Here is a 12,818-nt window from a genome sequence, read left to right on the forward strand (position 1 = left end):
CAAGGATACAAAAATTTATTTTCTCAATTAATGGTGTCTGATGACAGCTTTTGTACCCCAGAACATTCCACATAGCCCTCCCGTACTCTCTGGAATAATGGGCTTCTCCTATATGCTCTGTATTATGTCTGCAGCCTTGAGAACGCATTTCACATACTCTCGTCAATGTAGCTAATTGAGAAAATAGTTATTCAGCTCCCCCTGAAGAAGAAAACTTCATTTCATCACTTGATCAGCCTCTCTACATGCCTGTATTTATTAAATTTCCACTGAGCTGCTTAGGGCACATTCAGCTGCCCACAGATAACTGCCTAGTGCCATTTTTCTTATTCTCTGGGCATCTTTTTGAATTTCAGCAGCTGTCCCAAAAAGGCAGCCTTTTTAGAGCAGCAGGCAATTAGAGGGCAACTCATGAAGCATTAGACATCCAACTTCACCAACTGAATCCCACTATGGATGAGTAACTGAGCTATGAACACTTTCACCATGGATGTAAAGCTCAATAGAAGACGGAGCTCTGCTAGACCCCCAGTGTTCAGAAGACAGGCAAACATGCAGTTTATTTTACCCCCAAAAGGAATCTTTTTAGCTAAGAAACTACCAATCTCAAAACAAAATCCTTACAGTGCTTCAGAGGATCCAGCAGAGAAGAATAGCTGAGGAGGAAATTAAATGTAACATAAAAGCTTCTAAAACTTGATAACATGTTTCAGGCTCATCAGAAATTAGTAAATAAATAAATAATTGGAGAGGGAAAAACAGATTAGAGACGTGTTTATTTTCCCCAGGGAGAACTTGAACATCCACTGGAGACCAGGGAAGATTGTTAATGAAGTAAGCAGCATCGGGGGAGCTACTTGACTTAATACAGTCTTTTATTTTATTTATGGGGAACTGATTTTTCAATCAAAGTGTCTGATGTGAGCTTTCAAAAAGCATCCATGAGGGGAAGAGCAGAAGCCTGCAGGGACTTTCACCTTATTACAGGCTTTTAACTGATCAGTTAGTGATTTTATTAGAAATGTGCATGGGAAGCTCTGTCAGGATTCAGCTCAGACTCAAGTTACAGCTTTGAATGTGAGGCTGAAAATTACACAGACCAGACTGCCTGCACTGTTTATAACATCACGGGTAGTGGTGAGTTTCTGCCTAGGACATTAGCTACTGAAATGAAAACTGAAAGGGGAAGAGAAATCCATGCCTGCAGAATCAGAGACTACATCTGTATTGGTAAGTAAAATAGTGCAAGACTTATTCTCCTTTTCTGAAGCCGAGTGTCATGGCACATCTCCTGCTCACTGCCCTCTCCCAGGACGATGTAGCCTTGCTCTTACTGCTAGAGATAACCTCTGGCCCCTTTCGTACCTGGTCTTATCAGGCATTTCCTATAGGAATTAAGGGGTTGGAATTAAAATCCTGCCTTTGGCCCTGTGCCGCTGAAAGCTTTTGATGTAACCACACAGACTCAGGGCTCCAGAAGAGAAATTATCAAAATAGCTTAATGGCCTGTGGAGTCCTGGTGTGTGCTGTGGTCTTTCCTTCCTTGGAGCTCCTGTGGCACAAGAACAGAGCAGAGCAGAGCACTTTGGAAACTGAACAAATGAAAGCATTTTTTTTCTAAGGAAACTTTGGAAAAGAACAGATGGTCTGGAGCAAGTGGTTAGCTGGAGAGAATAGACATAGCTCTCCTCCTAATAGATAATAAAACTCTATTTTACCTTTGGGGAATAAATTCTTGAAGGAAAATACCTGTTCTGAGCTCCTAATAGAAAAGAAAATAATTCCTTTATCTATCTAGATGGTGCCACTTGGTTGTGTCAGTGAAAATAAGCTATAGCATCCCCACTGGCCTCATGTGTACTTCAAACTTGAAAAGGGCCATTTCCCAATGCTCAAAACAATTGCCAGCCTGGCAGGTTAGAAGGGAAAGTGTTATGAGCCAGCAAACACTTCAGCCAGGTGGATTCCAAATGGAAATCTCCCACGAAATCCAGCCAAAACCCCACCTTGGCTAATAAGAGATAAGAAGGAAAGAAGAGAAATATGTGAGCACGTGTGTGTGAACATCTGGATTTTATTGCATGTTTATATGTGGAGTTTAATGAAAAAGGAAAAGACAAAGTTAGCAAAAGTGAATATAAATTACAACCTTACCCATATCGGTAATGAATGAGGAAAGTTAAAAGAATTGTTTGAACATATACGACTGTAGAAAAAGCCTGTGTTACAGACCCGAACACCCTGCTTTATTAGAGGGCAAAAATAGAATGAATGGAAAAGGAAAGGCAAAACACTGAAGGCACATTTCTGTTCAGTACTTAGAGCAAAGTCAAAAGATGGTTTAAATGCGTGATAAATTGAATAGACATTTTTCTGTTGGAACTACAGAAGAGGCAAGTCGGCATAGAATAAAGCTTTATGTTTCCTGAATCAATCGTTTGAGGTAACATGTGCCCACAAGTGCTGTAAAAATAGCTGATTCAATTTAACCACTCATTTCAGAAATACATAATCCTGAAAATCCAGTGGGGGTGGAATGAGGGAGGTCAGGGAACTAGGAAGGTCAGCTCAGAGCAAAGAGAAAGGATTTCACAGTCAGAAAACAGGATATATGTAATGCTTGTCAGCATGCTGCCATGAAAAATAGGTATTGTCAAATAGTTTTTCACTGTTTGTTTAATAATGTATACTTCTAACCAGCCAACTAAGAAACACACACACACAAAACCCTGTTCTTTCCTATTCTGGGCTATAATTTATTTTCTTCAGAAAAAGAACAACATCAAAACAAAACAGAAAAAAAAACCAACACCATATTACTCAAGCACTGATGGAAAATATGGCTAGGCTGGTAGCAAAAATAAATAAATAAATCATTTTCCCTCTATTTGTATTTATTATTAAACGCTACATTGCAAATTAGACTTCTTGCCTTCCCTTCCTGAATCCATACACTTCCAGCATCTTAGTGAACATATCAGGAACTGTATGAGAAATTGCACTTAGGTGACATTTCTTTTTAAGAATAAGCATGCTAGGTCTTCGTTGTTTCATCTCACCTGGCTGGAAATGACATTTACTCAGGCTGCTCTGCAAGTGAACCTAGGCATCCTTCCAAGTTTAAAGCTCACACACGTGATTTCTTTTCTGATATTTGAACCCATAATGAGTGTTCAGAAGACATTTCCATTCCCTTGCTGTATTTGTTTTCAAACTGAGCCCAGGTTATGCAAGTGCTGATATGTGACTTTATTTTAGGCAAATATGTGGGTACTGATAGCAAAAATATTAAACAGACTTTTCTCACTCTTTATTTTTATTCACTTGTACCATATTCTAATTTAAATAAACAAGTTGGTTGCTGAAGTGAGTAAGTTCAGTGTGGGTTTGGATGGAGAAGGAGCTCTTCAAGAACTGATCCCACATGGCTCTGTACCACGGGGTCCATCCCCCAGGAGCAAACTGCTCCAGCACGGGGCCCCCACGGGCGGCAGCTCCCCCCAGGCCCCCTGCTCCTGCGTGGGCTCCTCTCCACGGGCTGCAGCTCCGGCCCGGGGCCTGCTCCTGCGGGGGCTCTCCATGGGCCGCAGCCTCCTCCAGGCCACATCCACCTGCTCCACCGGGGGCTCCTCCACGGGCTGCAGCGTGGAGATCTGCTCCGTGTGGGACCCGTGGGCTGCAGGGGGACAGCCTGCTCCACCAGGGGCCTCTCCACAGCCCGCAGGGGAACTGCTGCTGCGTGCCTGGAGCCCCTCCTTCCCTCCTGCTGCACTGACCTTGGGGGCTGCAGGGCTGTTTCTCTCACATTTTCTCACCTCTCTCTCCCAGCTGTTGTAGCACAGCAGTTTTTTCCCCCTCTTTCTTCAATCTGCTGTCCCAGAGGCCCAACCAGCGTCATTCATGGCTTGGCTCTGGCCAGCAGTGGGTCTCTTTTGGAGCTGGCTCTGATCTGACATGGGGCAGCCACTGGGCTCTTCTCATGGAGGCCACCCTTGCAGCCTCCCTGCTACCAAACCCTTGACACATAAACCCAATGCAACCACTACTCACCTCTGTTCTAGAGGCTGCTGAGCAGGATGTAAGTGACATCCACAAGGGTTTGTTTGTACCTGCTTCCTTTCTGACCATTTTCTTCCTCAGAATGGGAAATTCTTGTCTCAGTCTCTCTAACTGACACGTATGACCATGTGCTGCTTAGAAAGCGTGGTCAGGTTGAGCTGTGACTGTAATTTCCATACAGGTATTGATAAAGCTATCTGCTAAAATAGACTAAACTAAACTAAATAAACTGAATAGACTAAAAGCCAGCAAAAAGATTATACATAAAAAATAATATGGCTGAGCATTTCAGAATGTGTCTGAGGTATCTGCATGTCCATATTCTACTAATTTCAGTTCCGTCGTGGATTTTGGATCCCAAACTAGACATGAAGAGATGGGAAAGTGAAAGTGAGAATAGCTAACTTGAATTCCTGAAAATGGCAGAACGTGAAGTTACTAAACTTCACCCCTACCAACCCCCCCCCCCCCCCCCCCCCTCCCCCGGTGGCCTAGTTTTCTGCCTGGCTAGGGAAATGCTGAAAATGCTCATTGAAGGTCAGATGGGAGCCAAAGCTGCTACAAAGGAAGTTGTAGGAGAATGCAATCAAAAGGAGGGAGTGGGAAAAGGGCAGGGAAATGGGACCACAGCAGGGATCTCTTAGATCAGCTCAGCCAACTCACTGAACATGACCAGCAGTCGTTTGGCCAGGGGTACACATCAAGACTTCAAATTTGCAGCAATACAAAGTATATTAAATCACAGGAAATTATTTTAACCTCAGACTTTTGCCTTTTATGAAACATTTTATTTATTACTTCTGTACAAGTTATTTAGGAAAGCAATTTTAGTGATGGCCATAAAAACAATATCTCTTTGGAGTTGCGTCAGTGTATTTTCTTCATTTTTTTCTCAACATTAACTATTACCAATTTTTCTTGTGCTTTTGCATTGCATCTCCATCTCCATTCCTAATCTCCAGTAAAATCAATCAAGGTGTGCAATAGAAGTGTGCACTAGAAGTGTGCACTGAAATAAATTGATCATCTTTCATCTGGATCACAGTCTTAAACAGATTACATCAAATACCTTTTGGAAAGTTTTATGTAAGCAAAAGTAGTTTTAACCTAACAGTTCTTAGCAGATGATATAATAGTTTAAACTGTATAAAACTTTGGGTGTATTGTTATATTCTTTAACATTTTTCATTCAACTCTGTGTCTTCAAAACTGCTTCTGTCCTAGGTTGTTCTAAAAAGACTTGTTTTCCATTAAATTTAAACCAGGAATGTGAACGGTTGTAAAGAGATGTCATATCTTTTCATAAAGCTGAAAAAAAAAAAAAAAAGCTGTTGATTATGCAAGCATTTTTTTTTTTTTTTCCTGCCTGGGGACAGAAGCAAATGTCAAGCTAACTACAAGTTGGGAACAATTGTTCTTGTTTAACTTAATTAACATGCTTAGACAATTTGAGACAATTTCCCTGCTGTGGAGCAGGGAAGATATTAACAATGTGAGAGAAGCTTGTGTTGTTAGGTCCCATGGGACAGGGATTATTTAACACCTGTGCAACAGAAGGGGAATAAAATTTAGCATATAGAAATATCTACTTAGATGGCAGTGTGAGAAAAAAATAAAATCAGAGTTTGAAGTTATTCTATGGAAATTATTTTGCCATCATCAATATCTCTTTTAGTGAAAACTGGAGAAAAATAACCTCTGTCATTTATGGACCAGACCTAGATTATGTCCTTCTCTTAACTCTACCATCAAGATGAATGTTTATGTTTACATGTACATTTGGAGACCCAGTAGAAAACCTTGTTGGAAAATTCTCAAAATGGCTAGGTCTCTGATCATGAAGTCAGTTTAAGACATCTTAGGAAATGATTTAAATAAATAAATAAATAAAATGATTTGTGTAATTTGATTCTTAGAGTTTGACCCCAGTATTGTCAAATAACATGTAAAGTTGATACTGAAACTGGGTGTTGGTTTTACTTGATTCAGTTGATACTGAAACTGGGTGTTGATTTTACTACCATTGATAGGGTAGTAAACTCATGCCTAATGAGCTTCATAACTATTCCTACGCTTTTCCAGAAAAGGCAGAATCTGCAAATAGTTGCAGTAGGAGTGCTTCTTCTTTGTTTTTTAGAAAACTTGAATGAAATATTACTGACGCGCAAAAGTCTGCTTCTTATGCTTGTCCCGCCATAACATCTCATATGTAAGCAAATATGAAATGTTCATAGGTGTGATGTAATGTCCAACTAAGTCTTGTTGTGGGCTTAATTGGAGCTTGCATAACATTCTGTTTTATTAACTATATCCACTGCTCATCTATACAAAACATTTTTACCATTAATGTCTGTTCACACAGACAGAATAATTAATGCAGGACTGATGAAGATCCAAATCTAATATAGTACAACCGAGCATGGCTTAATTGAGTAATTACTTTGTAATTCTACTAAATGGCAACTTCAGTGTCTTTGGCAATATGGAAATAAGAGGTAGAAATGTAAGCTGATTTGACATAGTGAAAGTGTCGCAGTAAACTGAAATCCAGCATGGGATTTCCTTGCATACCACGAGTTTCCTATTTATCTTCTGCTAATCTGTGTGGCCAACATGCAGTTTTGTTTGTAGTGGTTTTCTTTACTTAATGGCATCATTTTAGTAACAAAAGGGTAAAATACAGAGTAAATCACCCACTTAGCTTTGATCCAGCTTTTCTTTTTCTTCCCTGAGAAACAAAAAAAAAAGATTAGAACCTTACTGGGAACAAAAGCGGAGTGATACAAGGGTTTTTGAAAAAAATAATATATCCTTAGAAAAACTCTGTCCACTGCGTTCTCCTTTCTCTCAACTCATTTACAAAACAAAAGTTCTCCCCAGGCACTCTGTTGATGTAGCATACAAATTTGAAACTAACAAACATACAGACATCACTAACATTGATAAGGCCTATTAAACTCCCAGAAGCTGTATTGATTAGCTGGTGGGATACTTAATCATGTTGTCAGAATTAAGTGTTGTTTTAATAGTCCCCTTTACCCATTTAATTGTTTCGCTTCTTCATTAATAGTGTATGAGACCTAATGCTAAAAATGTGCCATTTGTTTCAAAAGGGTTAGCAGTTTCTGCAGAGATTTGTCTAGTTTGTACACTCTACCACTGAGGCATTTTATCATGGTAATCAGTATTAAAATCTGCTCTTGATTTGTGCTTTCATCGAGTTCCAGTCCTTGAAAATTGGCAGGATTCATAACAGTTCTCAAGTGTAAAGTGTGATCTCATTCATTCTCAGGCTGGTTTCCACAAATGCTCAACTTCTGCTCAAATATGTTGGAGATGGCTGCCACAGTAGGCCTGCAACTCAAAATTATGTTTTCTGAGATCTTTGTTTTAGATTGGCTGTGAAATGTACTCATTTCTATTGATTCCTTTTTCTTGTTGTTATTCAAAAATATTTTTTGTGTGTGAAAAAATGAAATATTTTCTATTCAAGGAAAGGTCTAGTAAATATTTTATTAACTATCCTATTTTAGCAGGAGGGATGTTTATCAATTTCAGTGAAAATAGAAGCATCTTTATCAAATATTCAAAGGGAGCAACAGCTAAAACATACTTTACTCCCTTGGAGGTTTTAATAGGTTGTATTCTAACACATTGCTCACATTTTCTACTGGTTTTACAGCATCTATTAGCATTTTTACACAATCATTCTTCTAGATATATAGAACCAAAATCTCTTCCCTAACACCCACTTTTCAATCTAAAGGAAAGTTATTGATACATATATCTTATTCAGAGGACAACAAGAATATCTTTGACCTCTTTCTGCCACAGGGGATGATGACGCTGAAAGGCTACTACTTTTCCCTTTTGATATTTTCATGCAGGATCTAGTCTAGGTAAATTAAATCACTTGAAGATACACTTTTTACTGCAAAGTGTCATATAGTGGCTTTTCTCTTTTAGTAACCCTATGTGAAATCTAAGTGACTGCAAATCATTAAATCTGAATATCAGAACACTTTTCATGAAGACAAAATCAAAAAAAAAAAATGACTACATTAAGTATATGAATACTTTGATATTTCAAGAGCAGATAAGTCCTTAAGTATCAGAGAAGCACACAAATTTGTTAATCCAGCTTTTACTTGGCAGAATCATTTAACAAAGACCATTCAGTGACAACAGAATGATAAAGAAAAGTGATTGAATGGATGCAGCATTATTAAAGCTTAGTCACTAGGATTAGTCAGGATCCTTGGAAGCAGCTTTGGAAGCTCTGAACAGAGAGGAGTCCATCAGTCCTCACACCTTGGATTTGGTCTCCCTTGGAGATCTAGGCATCAGCAGAGTTTGGAGGACTCCAATATGAAGACTGAGAATGAAGCAAGGAATGTTTCAAAGTAAAACTGCAAGGTGGAAACATTTTCCTTTCAAAAGCCTCTTGATTAGAATGTATAGCTGGATAGTGATCCTTGAACCATCTTCTGTGTTTTCTGCCTTATGGGTGGGAAAGAGAGGTAGTCCTTCCACATTTGGTTATGTCATAGAATCATCATAGAATGGCTTGGGTTGGAAGGGACCTTAAAGATCATTTAGTTCCAATCACCTGCCATGGGCAGGGATGCCACCCACTGTATCATATTACCCAAGGCCTCATCCAGTCTGGTCTTGAACACCTTCAGGGATGGGGCATCCACAGCTTCACCGAGCAACCTGTTCCAGTGCCTCACCACCCTCTGAGTGAAGAATTTCCTCCTCACATCTAATCCAAATCTCTCCTCTTTCATTTTAAAACCATTCTCCTTTGTCATATCATTATCTGTCCAAGTAAAAAGTGCCTCTTCTTTTTTATAAGCCCCCTTTAAGTATTGAGGTCTCCCCAGAGCCTTCTCTTACTCAGGCTGAACATCCACAGGTTTCTCAGCGTTTCTTCATAGGAGAGGTGCTCCAGCCCACTTAGAATCTGCCTATCTATGTATAAAACTTACGAGTCACACGGTATTAATTTAACATCACATCACACTCCTAAATATGCTCCAAAGTCAGTCTATGCAGGCCTAGCAACATCTTGTCGAGGGTCCTTGGACATCTACAGCCAGTCAAACTTGGTGAAAATCTTGAAATTCCACATATGTCAGACATCTGTAAAGAAAAAGGAAGTCCAAACCCCACCCTGAGCATTTTGCTCAGGGCCATGTCCAGTTGAGTTTTGAATATCTCAAATATGGGATGGAGATTCCACAGCCTCTGTGGGTATCTGTGCCACTGTTTGACCATCCTTACAGTGAAAGAATTTTCCTAGTATCTGTTTTCCTAATATCCCGTGTTCCAGCTGGCATCCATTGCCTCTCATTGTTCCACTGTGCACCACTGGCTCTGTCTTCTCTACAACATCCCATTAGGTAGCTGTAGATGGCATTGAGATCACCTTTGAAACTTCTCTCCTCCATGCTGAACAAACATTGGTCTCAGCCTCTTAGAAGAGGAGCTCATCTGTCCTGACCTCCAGACAGCAGACTAGGCTGGTAGCTTTTTGCTGCACTCAGGCTGGTATGTCAATGTCTTCCTTGTACTGTGAGCCCCAAAAGACACATTGCCAGCCCCAAACTCCAGATGTGGTCTCATAACTGCCAGACAGAAGGAAGAGATCACTGACCTGGAGAGCTAGCTGCAGTCTTGCTAACACAGTCCAGCATTCAGTCGGCCTTTGCTGCAAGGGAAAACTGCAGACTCTTGTTCCTCTCACTTGGGCTCCATCGGGAGCCCAAGGTCTTTTCCAATCCCCAGCCTGGATCATTGCAAGGAATTATTCTGTCCCAGATACAGGTCTTTGTATTTGTCTTTTTCAACCTCATGCGATTCCTTGTCAGCTCATTTTTCAAGCTTTTTGAAGTCATTCTGAAAATCAACCCCATCCTCCAGGATGTTGACTGCTCTCCCAGTTGTATGAGCAACACAGCAGGAACATGTTAAGTAAATAACAGTATGTCATGAACTGCAAAGGGCAATGTGCTGGACTCGGTAGGGTGCATTTGCTCTCCCTACTCTTCAGGCCTGTTGCTATATTTGGTGTGCAGCAATATCCAGATTTGGTTTAGTAGTTACCAAACTGACCCTGAGGGCAAAAGTCCTATGTGTGCTTAGAAGACAGTTGTATTCTTTGTGTACTACCACTTTTGACACATTCCGTGCTGTGTCTGTTGCTTGCACCTCCAAGCAGCGCAATTAAAGCCTTCAAACAGTTTAATTTGGGAAGTTCTGGGAAGCAAATCATTGCAGGTCTGAGAGAATATTCTGTGCAATCATCATCAGATGCTTGCCCTTCTCTAAAATTATTCTGCAGGCATCTGCTGTTGACTGCTGCTAGAAGGAGCACGTTGGATTAGGCTGATCCTTTTTCTGATGCACCACTGCTGTTCTTGTTGCCTTTTCAAGGGCTTCTTTGTTTCCAAGGATGGGAAAGAGACTTCAAGACACAAAACAGTTGTTCCAAGAGGACTCAGTGTTTGCATAGATAATGTACAGCTGATGCCACTTTGACTTGACTTGGAGCAGAATTTGTCCAGCGTAGAGAGTTTCTAAAAGCCTTGTCCTGGCCTCTGACAGCTTGAGAGGCTCTCCTGCTTTCTAGAGAAACACTACTTTTACTCTACAGTGGTCTTTAGAAAAAAGAAATCTTTAAAACCAAAGAGTCTAAAAAAAGCACAGATCTGTCTGTGCAGCAAGAAAGGCTTCTGAAGCTGTGAATTTAAAATGGGGAAAAAAAAGAAGAGAAGTTTAGTTTACCTACACACATATGTCTCTGCTATCGGCGCTGTGCATATATTAACGCATTCACAGTTAATAATTGAGATATATGCAATCCATTTAGCAAGATGAAGTGGATATCCATTATTAATTGTTAAATTAACAAACTGCAATCAGGCTCAGACCCTGGGGCACATACCACTTTGTCTGTGAAAGCCGCTTAACAGAGCTTCCAGTAGAAATCCAGCAGCATTTGTGCTCTGTTTAGCACGTATTTCTGAATTACTTCGCTGTTACGTTTGGGGAATACACTATATTACCAAAGTAATCCATAACTTTCAGTCGATTTCTTCTCTACCTACACTGCTGACACAGATATGAACCTGGACTTCTGTCACAGTTTAAATAATTTGAAAAGTTTTAACAGGTGTAGAAGAAGAAGAAGAAAAAAAAAGAATTAAAATGAATTAATGCTAAGAAATGGATCTTAAACTAGAAGACTTAGTTTTCAATTTGTTTAGCTTATAAAGGATCATCAAGGGGTGAATTGATTATAATGTATAATTAAATATCTGTATAAAAGGGAAATAACTCTGAAAGGGCTTTCCCTTACTTTTTTTTTTTCCGGATACGGCGGAGAAAGAAATTGCAATTAAAGCTTGTACACTGAAATTATAAATACAGTATAAGCTTACCAAAAAAATCATAGAATCATAGAATATCCCGAGTTGGAAGGGACCCATAAGGATCATCAAGTCCAACTCCTGGCACCACACAGGTCTACCCAAAAGTTCAGACCATGTGACTAAGTGCACAGTCCAATCGCTTCTTAAATTCAGTCAGGCTTCACGCAGTGACTGCTTCACTGGGGATCCTGTTCCAGTGTGCAACCACCCTCTCGGTGAAGAACCTCTTCCTGATGTCCAGCCTAAACTTCCCCTGCCTCAGCTTAACACCGTTCCCGTGGGTCCTGTCACTGGTGATAACGGAGAATAGGTCACCTGCCTCTCCACTCCCCCTCGCGAGGAAGTTGTAGACTGCGATGAGGTCCCCCCTCAGCCTCCTCTTCTCCAGGCTGAACAGGCCCAGTGACCTCAGCCGCTCCTCGTATGTCTTCCCCTCTAGGCCCTTCACCATCTTCGTCGCCCTCCTCTGGACACTCCCCAACAGTTTAATGTCCTTTTCGTACTGTGGTGCCCAGAACTGCACACAGTACTCGAGGTGAGGCCGCACCAGCGCAGAGTAGAGTGGGACAATCACTTCCCTTGGTGGACTAGCAATGCCGTGCTTGATGCATCCCAGGATACGGTTGGCCCTCCTGGCTGCCAGGGCACACTGCTGGCTCATATTCAGCTTGTTGTCAACCACAAAAGGAACAATTTTGTAGAAGTGAGGATAATTAAAAATGCAATTTAACAACCTAACTTTCAATTTACATTTCTTAATTATTTCAAATGAAGATGGAGTGTACTTCTGACTTGTTCAGACAAATGTACAGCATTGTAAAAAAAAAAAAAAAAAGAAAGAAAAACACAACTATGTATGATCTGTGCGATATATGAAGTATGAGAAAAAGACGGATTAAGTGCAACAGAAATTTTCTCATAGTTTGAACTCATCAGTCTTAAAATGATTATATTAAAGCTAGCTTTTGAAGAGGTCATTTGTTAACACTCAATCATAATTTGGTCAAAAGATAAAGTATTTTTTAAAAATGTCTTTGCTTTGTAACTGAGAAAAAAAAAAGGAGATTTGATTTTGGGTAAAAAAATAGGAAATTAAAAAAAATCAGAAGATTTTATATTTTTTTCCTTTGAAGGGCAATTCCTTCATTTTTAGAATTGATAATATTATTAAAATATAGTAGAATTAAAGAAAACTTAAGCAAACAAACAAAAAAAACAACCCTCTTCTTTCCTTAATGCCAAGCAAATAAACTCTCATCTGTCCCCCCAAACTATATTTTCTTCAGGGAATAAAAAATCACACCAAAATAAATAATAATTAAA

General features: G+C 40.0%; 1 long non-coding RNA gene across 1 annotated transcript in view; it reads left to right on the top strand.

Annotated features, from left to right (window-relative positions):
- Positions 1-518: 518 nt before the first annotated feature.
- The window catches only part of LOC308194412, a 57,415-nt gene continuing 45,115 nt past the window's right edge, over positions 519-12,818 (top strand). Inside the window, exon 1 of the long non-coding RNA XR_013950516.1 lies at positions 519-1,230. This is a non-coding gene — a long non-coding RNA (uncharacterized lncRNA). The remainder of the gene's footprint in view (positions 1,231-12,818) is intronic.

This window comes from Anser brachyrhynchus (assembly GCF_964034855.1).
Source record: "Anser brachyrhynchus genome assembly, chromosome: 4".
Taxonomy (NCBI): Eukaryota; Metazoa; Chordata; class Aves; order Anseriformes; family Anatidae; genus Anser; species Anser brachyrhynchus.